Genomic DNA, 18,965 nt, shown 5'->3' on the forward strand with positions numbered 1-18,965 from the left:
ACCATTTCATGTTTATAATAGGTATAAAAATAAATAAACAGAAAAAAATGAATTTCATATAACAAAAACTGCAAAAAAAGAAAGAAACCAAAAAGAAAAATTCTAGAAATTGAAAATTTCACACATGCAATTGTGGTGCTGCGACACCGCGAAAAGGGGTGAACTTGGGTTTTATGGTTTTAAATGCTGGTAGCATTTGTAGAAATCTCATCGAGGCAATCAATATGTACAGCAGCGAACAGAAACATAGCAGTGGCAATTATGTATTAACGAATTTTTTTTTCGATAATTTAAGGAAAAATTCTTGAATTTTGTAACTTAGACTATACAAATCAATCTCAAAAACGATTTCGAAATTTTTCAGAAATTTCGAACTTTTGATTGAACTCCAAATCAAACTTTGACTGACTTTTTTTGTCTAACAAAGTACAAGTTACACATACGTCCAGAGCTGCTCAACCCTATACACTTGTAGCACTTTTTTTGTTTTGCCCTGAAGAATAGGCACAGATACAAATTCACACTTTCAATATAAAAAAAAAAATTCATAGCACTCCCATATGCCTTCACATATAAATTCGATTCATATGAAAGTGCCTCAATTTCATATGAAAGTGCAAAGAAAAAGCACTTACATATAAAACCAAGGCACTTCGGTTTGATATTGTGGGGGAATTTTATCATCACTAAGTTGATAGTAAATAAAGGCACAACAACAAAAACATTCAAGGAAGCTACACTTGTGTACATGAACACTTCAATAATCATTTATACACATATATAGAAGACGACGAAGAGATATCACACACACACACATGTAGTCATCAGCCGAAGTAGTTTCTCACACATACACACATATGGCTATAAACTACAAATATACATGTATATAGCTGGTAACCAAGCATGAGATACAACTGTTCGCAAAATTACTAGACTTTAGGAGAAATGGGTGAACGAGGAAACCGAGAGTATAAAAACAGCGCAAGCTGAGTAATACTGATCAGTTTGATTTAAACACGCATTAGTTGTGAAGTACGTGATATTGAAGTACATATAATTGACCTACTCCCAAAATAGACTAAATAAAGAACATATTGCAATACTGAATATTGGAGTTATTTATTCGACAGTTTAGCGATTCGAACGTTAGCAGAAGGTGAATAATAATCGGGTTTTCTTAAATATTGTAGCACTGAGAAAAATTTTAATTCAAAATTTATTCATTAAGGGGACCATCAAAATTCTTTAAACTTTAAAAAAAATTTTTTTTTTTTAATTAAAAAAAGTTTCAGTGTAAATATAGCTTTGTATATGTATTGTGATTTGCACTCCAATATAAAAATTTTTGAACATCCCTGCATCGTATCAAAAAAAGTTTTTTCCACACTTTGTACGGAGGAAAATTTGAAGCATCCCCCGTAAAAAAGTTTTAGAAAATCAATAGGAATTTTGAGGGTTCTATAACTTGTTGTTTGTTGGACTAAAATTGATTGGGCTATAAAACTACATACTCAAAAAAAAAAACATAAACTCTAAATAAATGTGTTTTTGGAATTTTTTCCAAAAGATTTTCATGATTTATTTTGCATAGTTTCAGTTACAGAATTTATAAAAGTTTCTTTTTAAATCATCGAAAATGAAAAAAAGAAGAATTTAGTTAACAAAATTGTATAAACGTTGCAAATGCTATTTTGGTGTTCGCTACTGTATTTAGAAATCATCGCGCACACTATTGTGCGACTTAAGCAACTCGGCTCTCGCATACCAGCACATTTTAGGAAAGACGAATTGTTTAGAGCTCGTACGAAGCGAGTATAGTTCGTCTTAAGGGACTTTCAAACTAGTCATAATATGTGTTAACTGCTGGAGTGGTACTGGCGTTCTAGTAACTAACGTACTGAGTGTGCTAAAGTTATAGAGCCAACACTTCTCCTTGCAAGGGAGATTATGTGATACCTCAATGCCTGGCGACGGCATCTACGCTCCTCCACTCCACCTTCTTTCCAAATCCACCCGCTAAAACAGATGGCTTTTTTCTGATGAGCTTTTAATATTAGGTTAACACCGATCCATTGTATTGGGGACAGCGGCTTAGCTAATCGTAGTATTACGGGAGCTGCAACGCCATCTGAAATTAAAAAAAAAAAAATTATGGTGGCTCCACTCATTCTGTATAATTAAGCATACAATTCCGAGTTATATTTTTTTAGTATTGAAATGAAATTTCAACACCATAGTTTGACGAACCAGCTTCAGTACGGATCTTCTAGTGAAGTGTCTGGAGTTTGTGAACACATTATCAATACTGGGATCTCACCCGTTATCTTGTGTATGCAACAAATGTAATGAGGAACTGAAGGAATCTCAGACAATCATCTTTTATTAAGTTTCATGAAGTAATACCTTCAGTGTAGAAAAACAGCAGTAAATATTTTTTTCTATTTGTGGTGTGCTGGTTTGTAATTTTCCCTACAAATTGGCGTGCCTACATGTTTTATGACGATTTTGAAAGATATCTCCTATAGCAGATGTATTTTGCTGAGAAGCTTTTCATAGCAGAAATATACTCGAAGAGCTTTCAATACTACTGCCGAGGAGCGTCAAGCCGTCTGAGTGGAGGACTTTTGGGATTCAAGGTGTGTATAAGCGCAATACAAAGCTTTATAGCTTCAAAGCTTCCGCAACCCAATTGTCAACCTCACCTACGCGAGGGGAATCCTGTTACAAATATGAATGTATCATACGCATATTTAGCAGGGGGTGGGGAGGGCGTCATATGTCATATGAATCCTTTCCGAAATGATGGACTAGTAACTTAATTGTGCTTTGTTACCGGAACGTACCTGATCTATAACCGGAAAAGGACCATCAACATCGATAACACTTCCCAAAGCCTTCGGGGAGTGTTTTTATCGTTAATACAACAACAACAACGGCCGAGGACTTTTGGTTAGTTAGGCCAGCAGACCACCTCTTTACCAAGGCGGTCGCCGTAAAAAGCTCAATATGGACTTTTCGTTTAGTAATCCCACAATTTCAGGAGCTAAAAGTGATTTTTATTCTGGAGTCGGTTTTCAGGGTGAAGGCTGGTCGTCACGGTTATCAATGATTGCTTAGAGGACCTATACCAGGGTGGGTACATTTCTTCCCAATAAAGCCGGATGCACCTCAAACGCTTTAAAGACATTCTGATTTATAAATTTCGGTCACTTAGTTCGATTACATTAATTTCTTAAAGGTTTTATCATGACTTATATTTAAATGTACCGATTTGCGTTTTCGATGAGGGAGGTCTGTACGAGTAGGCTTCTTCCCACATTATCCATATCTCAATATTTATTTCTGTTAGTAACCCTGGTACCAACTTCTGAAGGTGTGTTAGGGCACTGCGAGCAGCTGTAACCTTACGTTTCGCTACCTCCTTGTCTCCAAAACACTGCTGCGTCCGCTGCCACGGTATGTAAGTATTTAGCTACCGAATATATTTTTTATTGTGACATAAACTCATCGATTCACCGGTCACTTTGATAGACTAATAGTTTTGGCGCATTTGCCGCTTCATGTGGCACCGGTCTGTACGAGTAGGCTTCTTCCCACATTATCCATATCTCAATATTTATTTCTGTTAGTAACCCTGGTACCAACTTCTTAAGGTGCGTTAAGGCACTGCGAGCAGCTGTAACCTTACGTTTCGCTACCTCCTTGTCTCCAAAACACTGCTGCGTCCGCTGCCACGGTATGTAAGTATTTAGCTACCGAATATATTTTTTATTGTGACATAAACTCATCGATTCACCGGTTACTTCGATAGACTAGTAGTTTTGGCGCATTTGCCGCTTCATGTGGCACCAGCCCGTTCATCGTTCACCACTTCCGCCATTCCACATCTTCCTCCATTCTAACTATGGCACCGATCAGCCTCTATAAACCATCCAACAATTACCAACCGACTATGTACTATCACCCGGTTCATCTTTTCCGAGCTCTGCCCTTCTACATATGTATATTGGTGACTTTGATCCCTATCAGCCACTTATCAATACATCATTAACCATTTATCATTTCCTTACTCCGTCAGTAGGTTTGGAAAACAATCCACGGACTCTTCTAATTTCTTAACCGTCAACCGATTTCACCTGTAATTTTGCGTATCCATCAACCGATTTAGCACTTCACCGGTCTTTTTTGGATTCTGCCTTCCGTCACCTATTCATCGTTTAGCGATTCTAGAGACGTCTTTGGCATCGTCCACCAAGTTCACCATTACCCGTTCTGCTTCTCCTCTTACCTTGAACTGGCAACTTAGTCAACTACCACTCATCTCCCCTTAATCCCGGCTAGTAACAGCTCTTCGACATGGTGTTTGTATGCACCTGACCCAGATAAATCCCACAAATAAACACATATTTATGTGAATGTCTCTAAACGGCGTTTAAGTAATTCACAAAAGTTGGCAACACTACATTCTGCTGTTATCGACACAAAATTAAATTGGCTGCAACTGTCAAGTTGTTTACATTCTTGTAAAATGTTTTGCGACGAAAGACTACAACGGAGCAATAATAACAACACGACAAAAAAAAACTAACAAACATACAAACGACAAGTTTGCTTTTATCAGTTGGGGGCCCTTAATTGAGAGGAATAAAAAATGTGAATGAAAAAGCTGCAGCAAAACTACAAAAAAGATAAACAATACAACAGCAGCTAAATACCAAATCTATGTATGTACCAGCTATCACGACGTCACTTCCGTTTAACAGTTGTGTTTTTACTTTTCTTTTACTCAGCGATTACTTATTTTGTGTATGTATTGGTAACCGGCTGCACTCAAACACACACAAACTCAATGCACTCATGCGCTCACACAGATATGCACCTATACATTTGCATGCGTCTGCTGTGACTCGAGTCTCCAATTGTCTAGCTATCCAAAAAAAAAAAAATTAAGAGCAAGAAAACAGATTGGCCGGCCGGCGAGTCATTCAATAAACGAGTTCTTAACTGTTGCGCTCTGCTTATAATTTTGTGCTCTCTCTGTGGCGCTTAGGAATGTGTTGGATACGGAACTATGTATGGAAGTTGAAACGTGACAGAATGCCTCTGATGCCAGTGATGCCAATAGTAGGAAAAAGAGGCTACGTGCAGGGAAATTTAGCCCTACGTATATTTCCGTTTTAAGAAAAAAAACAGATTTGCATTTATTTCATTAAAAGTAGCTTTTCAAAATTGAATGATCCTTACAGTTACATTAAATGCAAGGCGTGTTAAAAAAAAAAAATTTCGTACCAAATTCAAGTACCAAATTCTCTTAGAGTTCGTTATTGATAACTTTTCAATACGAAATCGATAACATGCCGATAACAAATTGGTAACAAACCCATAAGTTTTGATAACAAAGGGATAAGAGGGTTCAACGTGGTCGTATGGTCGTTTTGTGTCTTATTTACCCTTATCGCGAATCTCACACGGAAAAGTGTTCGCTTTCACTTTTTTTTCGGGTGAACTTTTGTCGCCTATCGGTAATTTCGGGCGAACAAAAATTAACTTCGAAATAGCTTATGCTCTATTGTGAATTAGCAGTGAACAAATAATTTACTTGCAATTGAGTAAATTTTGTAAACAAGCATATATTTCCTTAAAACACTGGAAAAATAGAGATAAAAAATGTATAAAAAAATGTTTAGTATTGCATTTAGGTTGGTATTGTTTGATCGCGAGGAGAATATAAATGTCAAAGCGATTCGGAGGCAATTAAGGGACAGTTCTAACCCTTTGGCGCTAAGTGATTCACTGTAAGTTAAAAATTACTGTTTTCAGCACGTTTTTGTTATTGAAATTTAACCGGCTAAACAAGCCGGCATTCAAATATTTGCAAGGTATTCTTACCAACTCCTTGCCACCATTGAAGCAAATTTTTGGAGTTCCACCAATTGTAAAGTTGAGCGCATGTCTTCGTTTCGCAGAGGGAGGACATCAAAAAGCCGTTGGAAAGGACCATGAGGTGGCCCTTAGCCAATCTTGTTTCAGTGAGGTACTGAACATTTTGGAATCGTTGCTTTGTCTACAATGGATAACTTGGCTGACTTTAGAAGAGCAGCGTAAAACTGCATACGATTTTTATACAAAGTTCGAAATACCATGAGTTGTAGGATGTTGGGCCCACGTCCTGTCCCCTTCGCATAAATTGCATTTTTGGATGCCTTCTTTCGTACATATCTTTTTGGTCATTCCATACCTAGAAAAAGTTACGTTGTCATAATAAATGGAATTTACATACTTAACAATAAAGAAATTTTACTTTTTTCTCAGCTTCACTCTTAATAGGTGGACTAAGGCTACTTAAACATAAAGTAAGCTGCGCCAGAAGTCGGCACTTTTTCCCGATCATCTTGTCAAGCAGCATTTCCGATTGTGCATTATATATTGATTTACTCCTAATAATAAAAGTACAAATAATTATAAGAATATCAAATTTCAAAACAAAAAATTACTTACATTTTGTTTTTCTCATGTTCGCCCGTAAAATATAAGTGAATTAATTTGGATTTCCCCGCTGTTCATTTCGCCCGAACAAAGAGTTGCCAATAAGGCGAAATCTTTTTCGAACACGAAGAATTGTTTCGCCACTCTCTGCGATAGGGTGAACAAAAACTGTGAATATTTTCGGGTGAAAATAAAACTCGCGATAAGGGTGATTGGTACTATTTTTCGTAACATACCAGATAAATATCCCGCGAAGGATCAACATCGTTAAAACTCTCTAAAACCGTCGGGGAGCTACTTATCACGTTTCTTAGTCTGGTTACATTACTTTTGAGCTGATCGTCTCATAAATGCTCAATATTTCGGCTACATATGTACATACATGTCAAAGATGGGCAACCAAAGATAGAAAATAAAATTTTCTTTATCGGAGCAAATCATCGGCTGGCTGGAAGATCGACCGCCCTATCGCTGCAGTCGGTTGAAAACACCTTACCTTAGCAAACGATTGTGGAAAGCGCTATGACATAATTTGTTTCAGGAAGTGTCAGCTGGATAAGAGTGATGTAGCACGTTTTTGAACAAAAATTCTGAGATAGCGTTCCTCTCCTCCGAGATAGAGCCGCCGAAATATTAAAGTTGCCAATCTAGATCTTTCTTAATAAAAATTAGTTTATATTTTTTAAATGGCCACTATTAAATTAATTGTTATACAGAAAAACTTTAATTTGATAACCAATATTTATTTAGTTTCCTCTCTCTTTTCCAGATCGATTTGAAAAAGATGCTAGATACAAGTAAGTATGCGGATTGCCTACAACAGTTGGATTAGCTCTTTGAGGAATTCCTTTTATTTAAAGTTTTACTATAGTTGTTTTTCTAATATACATATTAATAATAACATAAACATTTATATAATTAATTTTTGTTAAAAAAGGTATAAGAACAATATCTGATTTCTTTCATACAAGCAAACAAACAAAAATTATGTTCCATATAAAAGTATAAATAATTGAAGCAGAAGGCAATTGGAAAGAAGTTGTAGAACAACCGAACGTGGCTTTTCTCGAGTGTGTTTGTCAACAGGTCGATCACCTAAGAAGTGGTATAAAGAAACAGCTGCCGCATTGTCCGTCCTGATGTCACGTTGTTTAATTTTTTGCTAACCATTTAGTAAAAAAATATATATAAACTCATTAATGTTCAATTCAATGACGTGTATATATGGACAAAGAACTCTTTTGCAAATACAAATTTGGTTAAAATTTTAAATTTTTATAAAATGTTTAAACTTTTATAAGGGAGTTCGGGATCTTGTGCAATGGTCTAGCATCATAGCATTGCAAACTTGTGTAGCATATTTTTTACAATACACTAACAAAACACACGGCTATGCATTTGCTACCTCATAGCAAATACGCAACATCAAAACCCGTAGTTTATTTCTTTTTTAATTTTCAATAGTAAACCAACAAATGTCAAAACGAAACAAAATATGCAAAGAAAAAATCGAAAATGAAAAAAGTTGTTCACGATCCGTAGCTTTAATTTGCTATAGCAACGTTTCCAACATCAAATATACAAAATTCGGAACTCCTTTTATGTTTTCACAAAAGAGTGCCTTAAAATGTGTTTTTATTTAAAGTCGTTGTTCGGTTTCAATTCGTGTGTTCTATCTACCGCGTCACGATATGCAATAAAATGTTCTTTACTTACTAACTTAATTGGTTCTTGGCACTTGGTCCTTCCAGCGGAGTGGGACCCGCCCTCGTCCTCTGCTTCCATAGGCGGGTTCCGATAAAAATACTTTCTTAGCCGCATCTTTCATTCGCATAACATGGCCTAGCCAGCGTAGCCGCTGCCTTTCAATTCGCTGGACTATATTGATGTCTGCGTAAAGCTTGTACAGCTCATCATTAAAACTTCTTCGGTACTCGCTGTCGCCAACGCGTAAAGGTCCGTAAATCTTTCGAGGAACTTATCTCTCGAACACTCCTAGAGCCGCTTCATCTGATTTTGTCATGATCCATGCTTCTACACCATATAGCAGGACGGGTACGATAAGTGACTTGTAGATCATGATTTTCGTTTGCCGAGAAAAGACTTTACTTTGCAAGAGCGATTCTTATGCTGGTTCCCAAGTAAATAAAGTATTTTACTATTTCGAAAATACGCGGTGACTCTTTGCTTGATAACAGCAGATACTTCGTTTTTCCTCTTTAACCATAAAGCCCATCTTATACGCTTCTTTTTCCAGTTTGGAGTAAGCAGAACTTACGGCGTGGGTGTTCAGGTCGATGTTATCAATGTGCAATGTGCACAGGTAGTGATTGCACGCTGTTACAGAATATTGTTCCAGAGTGGTTAAGTTCTGCAGCATCAAATTAATTTAATAGCACGATAGGGGGTCACCCTGTATAAAACCTCGTTTAGTTTCGTACGGTTCGAAGAGGTCCTCTCCGATTTTGACTGAACTGATGGTGTTGCTCAACGTCGTTTTGCAGAGCCATATAAGTTTTTCGGGGAAATAAAATTCAGATATAGCGGCAGCTCTTTTTCGGCCTGTCGAAGGCGGCTTTAAAATTGACGAAAAAGTGATGTGTGTCAGTTCTTTTTTCGCAGGGTTCTAAAAGATTTGGCGCGTAGTGAAAGTCTGATCGATACTAGATTTAGTCTGGAGCACAATACGCTTGACAGGACCTTTTATGCGTTATTAAGGAAGCTGATTCGAGATAGTTGGCGCAGTTTGCAGCATCCCTTGTGAACTGTGCAAAGAACACTTAGATTACAATCGTCGGGCATGCCCTCGTCCGACCATATTTTGCAAAGAAGCTGATGAATGCGCTTTAAGAACACCGAAAGAAATAACGCTAGTAATAAACAAATTTGGTTTGTTGTTCTTGAATTAACGAACATTCGATAAAATTAAACCAAGTTGTTCATGAAGACAACGAACTTGTCCATTTCAACAGAGGAGTTGTGGTCTCAATAATATTCTCTAAAAATGACAGTTAAAAGAACTGATTTCGTTGGTCATTTCAACAGTGAACAACTGTCAATATTATGTAAATACATCGGGTAACTGCACGGAGAAACTTACGCTGACAGCGCTCACTGTTTTGTACTTTTGACCATCTCCACGTTCCAACGGACAGTGATACAGATACTGATAACAATTTAACAGGCAAATGCAACATTAAATTGATCTATTTGGATCACATTGTTGTTACGTTTGCATGGTTAATTTCTATCCGGATTTGGATCACTGACCATTGGAACGCGAGGCATGGTGCTGCAGAAATATCTGCTTTCAAACCCCTTCACTGTTATTCTAATCTTGACGAAAATCTCTTATTTTAACAGTTTTCATTGGTATATTTTAGGGTAACAGTAATAGCTCTTAAGTTAAGCGAGCTTACGTAGAATGAATTTTTTATGTTTGCGCGATGTTGATTTAACAGCTACATATTGGAGATGGAAAAAATTTGAAAAAAAATTTGGGTAAAATTGTCCCGTAATTTGGTTTGTTTTACCAGTGAAAATGCTTAACTGTTTAAAATCTCTGGCACCTTCATCCCTCATACAAATTATTGGTATGAAAATCTGATAAACGTCAAATTCGCTGTCTGTATATCTGGTAACGCTGAGCACACTCTACGATTCTGCTATATCTACTAGTATCTTTCGTTACAACTCGCTGTTGCATTTTTGCTCACACATATTTCTTACTCGACAGAATTTCTCTCATTTTGAATTGTTGTTTCGTTTAACCACCAGTGTTGCCAGGTGATGCAAAAAAAAGAAGATAGATTGGCAAAAAAAAAGGTTAGCAAAGGCTAAATTTAGAAAAAAAGAAGCTAAAAAAAGGCCAGAAATTTTTTGGTTAATTCATTATATTTTTTTATATAAAAACTTATAAACATAACTTAAGCATAACTTCCTGTTTGACCTCTTTGACTATCACATGGAATTACTTTAAATGATTGCATATGTGTATATACATAAAAAAAATATTACAAACTAATTATTTATATAAAATATTCCCCGTCTGAAGAATCAGAAGAGCTTATGTCTGGGTATAAAGTTTGGCTATTTACCATAGATATGAGATCATAGGTAATTTCAAAGTCATTACAACATTTAGATAAGCGTTTTAACGAGCATCTAATATTAAGCAGCGCATTAAGCATTTTAATTTTTAGTTTGTTCCTTAGTTTAGTTTTCAGAATTTTCATGCCACTAAAAACTCTTTCAACCTCCGCGTTACTGAGTGGTAATACTAAAAAACTAAATATGAATTCGACCAGTTCTAAAAAAGGAGGTTCGTTTAATGCATTTTTATGTTCTCGGACTTCCGACCAAAATTCCATGGTGGAGTGTACATTTTTCCATTGTATATTTACAAGTTTTCGCCACTGCAGCTCTATTAATGCTATTTGACTTGAAGAATAACTATACTTCTCTTTTTCAAAGTAAGAAAATACATCTGGCTTTGAAATTTTCAACGAATTTTCAGCAGAAAAAGAATTAATCTTTTGTAGAGAACTCATATTATTAGGTATTAGGTGTTCACAGGAACTATTGAAATTATTGTATTTTAGAAATTTTTAAAAATATATTCGGAGTAAAAAAGGCTAGAAAAAAGTCACGAAGCTAAACACAAAATTTCGAGGCTAAAGGCAAAAAAAAAGGCTAAATCTAGCCTCGAAAAGGCTAACTTGGCAACACTGTTAACCACATAGGCAAATTTTTTTTTTTTTTTTTTTATTTTTTTATGAATTTTTCTATGTAGAAAGAATGAAAATTCACAAACTTTACTGCCTTCTCAGGATTTGATTTGAATGAGTCCATAGTATTACCAGAAGTTTGCTCAACGACCAAACGACTAGCGCCCAAGCGTCATTTTAACGAAAATTTTATTGTTTGTTTTTTAAGTTGTACTAAAAAAGTATCTACTAGACTTTTTATAGATATTTAATTTGTTACCTAGTATTTTCGGTATTTAGGAAATACATTTTTTTTTTTTAATTTTTAACATTTTTTTATCCATTTTTGCTTGCTCATTTATTGCCGAAGCATATGTTTGTACGAATATAAAATTAAGATTAAAGCAACAATTCCCTTTTGGTAGCCCGCAAATAAATAACGTCAAATAACAACAAACATTTTTCTGTTGCTGTATTGTACCTCACGTTATTCTACACTTACGAGGTCTGCTAAGTAAATCATGAGCAAGGGTGGGCACAAACTTAGCACCTGCTAAGCGACGTATACGATGATCGGCAGCACAACGGCTACTTCGTCAAAATCAACGACAGCTCATTTAGTTTGATTTTGAATCTCCTACGGTAAGGACGTGTCGCAAACCCGCTGTGACAAGTGCTCACTGTACCAGTGCTGAAATCCAACTAAACATTGTGAAAGATAACTAAGTGTGATATCTTCTGCATAGACGTCAAAATTCCAAAGTGAGTGGATCACCTGATTTGTATTTAACTATCGCTGTCTCATTTTGTATCTCTTTCTATCACCCGCTGAAGATAAGCGCCGCCATATTGAACACCCTGTCAAAACGCTAAAAAGTAGCCATATTGAACACCCTGTCAGGCATTTGGCAGATAAGATATCACACTTAGTTATCATTCACAATGCAACTAAATAGATAATTAATAGCCGTGTTTTTTAACACGCGTATATCCGTTTACGCTTAAACTTTATATTGACTGCTAAGAGACAAACTATAAATACACCTCTGAAATTGCTGCGCATAAATTTTGTCCTACTAAATTTCAATACGCATTATACTCAGATGTAACTGAAATATGTGTCTTTGTTTCACCCTGTACACTAATTCTATGTATTATATGTGTGTCCACAATTCATCGCAACTGATTCAGCTATATGTTATACCCTATGGCCATCAGAGCGTTGCGTCTCCGCTTTTCGCTACACCCTGTTGCTGTAGCTAGTTGTTTTACCACAGCCGCTAGATGGGTCTCCTAAGCATTATCTAAGCGAAGATAGGCGTTTTTTAACACGCGCAAACGAAACGTATACGCGCGTGTTAAAAAACACGGCTAATTTTGCTTTCGTGCTCAGTAAGCGTTCGTGTATACTAACACACTCTCAATTTTTTAACCGTGTATATGTAGTGGTGCCCACCGCTGATCATGAGTTATGTAATCCAATACAAAAGTTCGATTCTGACATCATCATCGTAAAGTTTCAAACTTAACTTCCTACATACATACAGCTGTGATCAGAAAAATTGCAGTTGCAATTGTTATTAAATTTCGTCAATTATTTGCTTTTTTTATTCTCGATATTTGATATGAAACTGAAACTATGAAACCAATCGAAAAATTGTTTTCGAAACAATTCGATAAAATCTTATGAAAGTTTCGATTTTCAATTTTAGTCTAACCAAGTTAAAGTGCAATACATACACATATAAATAAAAGGCGCTATAACCTCCGAAGAGATTTTGGGCCGAGCTTCTCTTCCAATTTGCGTCGTGCTTCTTTTAATTTCTCCTACAAATTGGTGGGACGGGACCTACACATTTTATGCCTTCACCGAAAGCCATCTGCAAGGCAGATGGGTTTTCTCTGAAGAACTTTCCTTGGCAGAAATACACTTGGAGTGCTTGCTGAATCAGTAGCGAGGGGCGACCCCGCTTAGCACAACTTTCTTCTAAATGAAAACACTTGTTTCTAAAATTTTTTGTATGTTGCTTTGCCCGGGGAGTGAACCCAGGATCTTTGTGTGTTAGGCGGAGCAAGCTACCGTCATACCATGGCGGCCCGTAAAATTCGCTTTGGTTTTTGACAAATTTTTACCAGTGGGTGTTTTAAATTGTCTATCACATTTTAACATTTAAAAGTATAAGCTAAACACTTTCCTCCGGTAGTGGCGCAGTTTCCGTCCAGAAAATACTCCTGTCTAGATTTTTATATGAATTTTAAACACCCCAAAAATGACACTGAAGGCGGTACAACGCTCAACAACCGGTTCGTCTCCAAACCAAATTTGACATTGTATCTTAAGTCATTCTAAACCGTTGTTGATGCCTATGGCCATGCCATAGACGTTAAACTTGACTTCAAATCACATATTGGAAGCTGGATGCATAGGCTAAACGTTCCTTAACTTTGATAAGCTAAAGAACTCAATGACCCCCATACTACCAGAACCATTTTACCTATTTTGGAGTATGCCTCAATGATAAGGAACCCATATTAGTATCTGTTAAAAAAGAATGCCTGCTCTTTGCATTCTGGGATTTACCACGGGATACAGGACGGAATCTTCCTCTTTACTTTAGTCGTCTGAAACTGCACCACCTACCAAAGTTACGGTGCCGAATGGAAATGCTTGCTACATTATTCATTGAGAATAAATCAACAGAAGCATGCTAGACTGTCCTGTTTTTTTGGTGACAGGCCCTCCAGACTTAATCATTCACTTCCCTTAATCACATTTAAATCAAATTGGATTGCATATTTTGATACCTCTGATTTTCTCTATCTAAAGAGCATATACGTCTTATCTTGTTTGGTTGATTTTCCGACAGGGTGGATAAATGATGTATATTGGAACGATTTTCCGTCATCCCTTGTCAAATTTGGTTTTGAGACAAACCGGTTTCGGCGTTGTGCCATCATCAGTGTCGATTTTCGTTCTCGTTCGAGAACGAAAATCGACACTGATGATGGCACAACGCCGAAACCGGTTTGTCTCAAAACCAAATTTGACAAGGGATGACGGAAAATCGTTCCAATATACAGCATATACGTCATTATCGTCATTAATTGGCGCTTAAGCCCCTAAGCGATTCTAACCAGTCTGTAAAAGTCACGCCATCTATCCCTGCGTCCCAATAAATGATGCTAATTGGTAGCAGCAAGGGAGGTCAAGTTTTCCTCCACCTGCTTTTCCAACTCAGTAGAGCTTTCTCCCTTCCTCTACTTACAAACTGCGGTTTCGTTTGAAACACTTCGTCCAGAGAGGACTTTACTGTTCAATAGCCTACTTAGTCCAAAGTAGCATTTATAGGCAAGACTTATGCTCGGTTTGATTTTTAAGCTAACATTGTTTTCGCTCTTAACGCTGGTTTCCAGATAGGCGAAGTCCTTCAAAGCCTCGAATTTATATCCATCAACAGTAAGATGAGAGCTTATTTAAATAATAATTGCGTGCTTTTCTATCTTCCAGTTAGCACATTCCTAATTGTTGTAGTTGTTCATTTGCTGCACGAAATCGCGTCCATTCCGAAAGCAGTACGAGTATTAATCAATTAATTATGATTCAGCGTTGGGCAGAGTCGCTTCCATTCGATTATAAAAATAAATGATGCATAATATAGCTTGCATGCTGAGAATTTTCAACTACTAGATAGGAGTTATAAATTATACCTATAGAACCTGTAAACAAACTGTTCAAGAGACCTTTCATTCCGACTTCATCAACGTAAAAATCAACATAAATGCTTGGTTGCTCTTCTTCTCCTATAAATTTGTCAGCGTTCAACTTCTTGAAATAATTTTCATCTAGTAAGACAAACATCTACTTTCTGAAAATATCTTCTGACAATCCGAGAGCCAGAGAAAGGAACGTAGAATATACAATCTTGGACGAAATCGAGCGAAAAAAAGAACGCACTAAATGGGAAATAAAAGCATTCTTAAAATTTCAGATTTTTATAAGAAAACGCAATTCCACTTCGTAATATAAGTACGTTCATCAAATTCTTGTTTTGACAAAAGCCGAATCCGAGTTAGGGTTTTCTGGTCAAACTTAACTCCAATCCAATTTTGGTGATAATTTTCCTTCACAAATATTGGCCTGCATTGGATTACCTAGCTTAAGATTTGCATACCAACCCTCGTAATACAAATACTCGTATTCTCCATCCCAAATCGTCTCTATCTGATTTTCAGTATGTTTGCCTCTATTTTTCGGGACTTGTTCGAATTTTTGCAGAGCTGCATACGTTTAGTACCAATTTTACTGGCACACGGGTCGGGTTCACTAGGCTTCAACTAAATATTTAGAAATTTTCATATGTAAAACAAAATATATATATTCTGGCAATATCAACAGCATTGGCGCTAGTGAAACGGGCGCAGCGTGGCAATTCTTTCTTTGTAATAAAAAGCAGAAAAAAGCCGGTGTGTGTAGGTCGGTCGGCTGGCTGCTCGTCTCGTCTCAAAGTGCGTTGCAGGTAAATTCTAAACGTGATATATTTTTTTTTCTATTAGGTGTATATTCTTCAACGTTTGCCAAAACGGTTTTCATCTATCCCATTTTTCATCTTATTTTGGGTGGATCCACACAATTCTCCCTTACGCTCCGCATTCAATTGTTTAACGGAAATTATACTTTTTTAATATGAACTGCAGTGCTGTTAATTTTTTTAAGTTTGCTTGCTAAATTTTTCTTCACCGCATTTCATAAGCTGGGCATGTATGTATGTAGGTGCATACTTTTATAGCGTGCAGAACCAGCGAGCTTACTAAGCAAACAACATAGCGGTTGTCAATTAACCCCCCCCCCCCCCCCCCCCCGCATTTCAGGTGCCCCTTGCTTGCTTGTTGCTTTTGGTTAGTTGCATTTTTGAGGTGACTAAGTTACTAGAAAAATTGTTGTTGTTATTGTGGTAATGAAGATAAACTCTATTTTGCAAAATATTTAAACACAAAATTTAGTTGGGTGCACGTCTTAAGTAGTTTCTGATTCGATAGCCAAAGTAAATCTTAACAGCAGCCGGCACGGGCCAACTTTACGGTTTGTCATCTATCATGCAAGAGCTTTTCACTATAAAGTTTTTTTCTAAACAGATGCTAGAGGCCGACATAACGAGACTTGATGGGAAGACCCTAAACGCTCAGCAATCGCTGGGGCGAGATTCTGCAAGTGCTAAAACATGGCATGTCACGAGCTATCCATAGATTTTTTTATGAAGGAAGAGGAGTTAACACTCTGGAAGATCTACTCCGAAGGTTCGAAGTGGTCATATCAAATCGTCCCCGAGATGAATGGGCTGGTATTTTATTGGTGCTCATTTCCGGAACGTAACGTATCAAAATCTGGAAAAGGGGCTCATCATCGATAATACTCCTTAAACCTGCGGGGAGTGTATTTATCGCTACAAGAAGAGGAAGAGGACGGAGCGAACCGATTAATGTAAACGACTCCTTTTCATTACAAACCATAGGACAATCTTTCCTACCACAAAAGATTGGAAAGATGATGAACTCACTCAGGTATATAAACTTTCCTTACGGATCTAAAATCTTTGTAAAGCTCATGCATCTACCGCAAATGTTTCAGAGATCTTCTCTATCTAGGAGACAAGGCAATTGTGTTTAAGGAAATTTGTTGTTGTATATTATAACGATTTTCCGACATCCTTTGCCAAATTTGGTTTGGAGACAATAAATGACACTGATAATGGCGGAATGCCGAAACCTACTTGTCTTCAAACCAAATATGGAACGCAGTTTTGAGCTCCTTGGGGTCTATGGATTTCAGTCACTTCTTAGTGGCAACGATTGCAGTCTTGTAGCGTCTCTCGAAGGCTGTAACTAAATGCAATTTCCTATAACCTAAACTAGCATTTGCCGCACTAGTGACCTTGTTTTCTTCGGCGTACGGTAGCGTTCTACGTGTGGTCTGTAGTAGGCAACCATGTTTTCTCCTGGTGAGATAGACTTTTGTGCCTTTGTATGCCAAGGCTCTCGAAGACGGTGAGGTACACGTCTTTTATTATATCACCACAATGGAGGCATTTTGGAGCTTCAAACTTTCCCATGTCATCGCTTCAAGCATGGGTCTGGCTCGGTAAGGAATTCCCTTATCCACTTTCTGCTGTTTCCGTGCTCTTGCCAGATCGAACCGATTCTTTTCACGTCTGTAGGGAGCCAACATCTATACTTGCTACTACGCCGAGGTCGTAAATTCCTTTTTTATGATAAGTGCGATATGAAAGCCGCTCATTGAATCCGTCGCAGTTTCTGCACCATACAAACATATAGAACTCGAGGCGGATTAAACCAAATACCTTAGGAAATATCTCTGGGCAGTTATTTATAGTAAGCCAAATCTTTTTCGCTAGTATTCCATCATAGCTGGCTAGTCTTAGACTGCATATTATGAAAGACTGTTTTGAGCTGAACTTCGTGGATTATTTGAGGTCTTTACAATTTAACGTGCTGATCCTCTTTGAATATTTGGGTTGAAATACAGATTATCTACAACCTATTCTTATACTGTCCATATTCTATAGCACGTTCGGCGGACGGACTTTTTTTTCATTACTATTATGTTCCCTTGTTCCCAGGAGTCTTCTTCCAAACCTTCACTTGTATGCTTTCGCCCTTTTACTCGTTTCTTGCCTATCTACGTTCCATTGTATATACAGATTTTGCACCTATCACCACGTAGGTGGAAGGTTTCCTTTATGACCTTTCATCTAGCAGCGATTGTCAGAAGGCTAACTGAAACAAAAATTCGATTTGTGATCGAACATCCAAAGCCCGCTCGTTGTAATCTTGGGGTCGTACCAGTTCAAGTGGTGGGAGATTTAAAGCTAAGGATGAGTTGGTAAGAGGAAAAGAGCACGGTAGCGAGTAAGAGAAGGATGTTAAGAGATCAAGAGCAAATAAGGGAAAGCGATAAAGTCCAAAGAGGAAGACCGAGTTAAAAGAAACTTCCTGAAATAAAAAATATGCTTTCCATATTCATACGGAAATCCCAAGATGAAAAGTCCGAGGTCATCTGACGGTAAAGCTAAGAAACACATATGCACCTTCCCAGGGAAGAGTTTTTTAACAAGCCAGTTTTACCCAGCGGGTTAGGGGGTTTATAATATACCCGTGGCAGGCACGCCTGTCATAAGAGGCGACTAAAATACCAAGTAGATTCAAGGGGTTGTCTAGCGCAACCCTTTGAAGGAGTTTCCAGCGCAATATGTATGTATATAACTTCTCCAACCCAATTGTCAACCTCATCTACCCTTGGCGAATGCTGTTTCTTTTAACAGCCGAGGCTCTGGTGACCCCAAGTCCTCGATGGATCTAGGTGGTGGGATGGTCAAGAAGGTTTCATGTGGTCATACTAAATCGTTCCCGAGATGGTCGGGGTAGTACCTTAATGGGGCTTGTTACCGGAACGTATCGGATTTGCATCCAGCAAAGGACCATCAACATCGATAACACTCCCCAAGGTCATCGGGGAGTGTCCTTATCGCTACAACAACAACAACAAGTCAGTTTGTAAGAGGGTAGTCCTTAACATGAAGAGGTTCACTAACCACCTGAACTTTTGCAATATCAACTTTCCTTCGCACTTTTTTGTAATACACAAACTAGCATTCCATGCTACGTCAAATTTCTATATCCCTCCGTTCCAACTGTCATTTGCCATGTTAAGTGGTATACCAAGGCATGCCAGTGCTTTGGTTCACTACAGCATTTGTC

At 37.5% G+C, this 18,965-nt stretch overlaps 1 protein-coding gene across 7 annotated transcripts in view; it reads left to right on the plus strand.

Annotated features, from left to right (window-relative positions):
- E2f1 (E2F transcription factor 1) overlaps positions 1 to 18,965 on the plus strand; it is a 269,882-nt gene that overhangs the window by 162,490 nt on the left and 88,427 nt on the right. For 5 of the 7 annotated variants that reach the window (XM_067757843.1, XM_067757839.1, XM_067757823.1 and 2 more), the window contains one exon: positions 7,256 to 7,283. The gene's annotated coding sequence lies outside the window, so the exon portion shown is untranslated. Of the gene's footprint in view, positions 1 to 7,255; positions 7,284 to 15,484; positions 15,710 to 18,965 lie in introns of those variants that run through there. The other 2 variants (XM_067757847.1, XM_067757860.1) reach the window with 2 other exon arrangements.

Source organism: Eurosta solidaginis, chromosome 1, assembly GCF_040869045.1.
Source record: "Eurosta solidaginis isolate ZX-2024a chromosome 1, ASM4086904v1, whole genome shotgun sequence".
Lineage (NCBI taxonomy): Eukaryota > Metazoa > Arthropoda > Insecta > Diptera > Tephritidae > Eurosta > Eurosta solidaginis.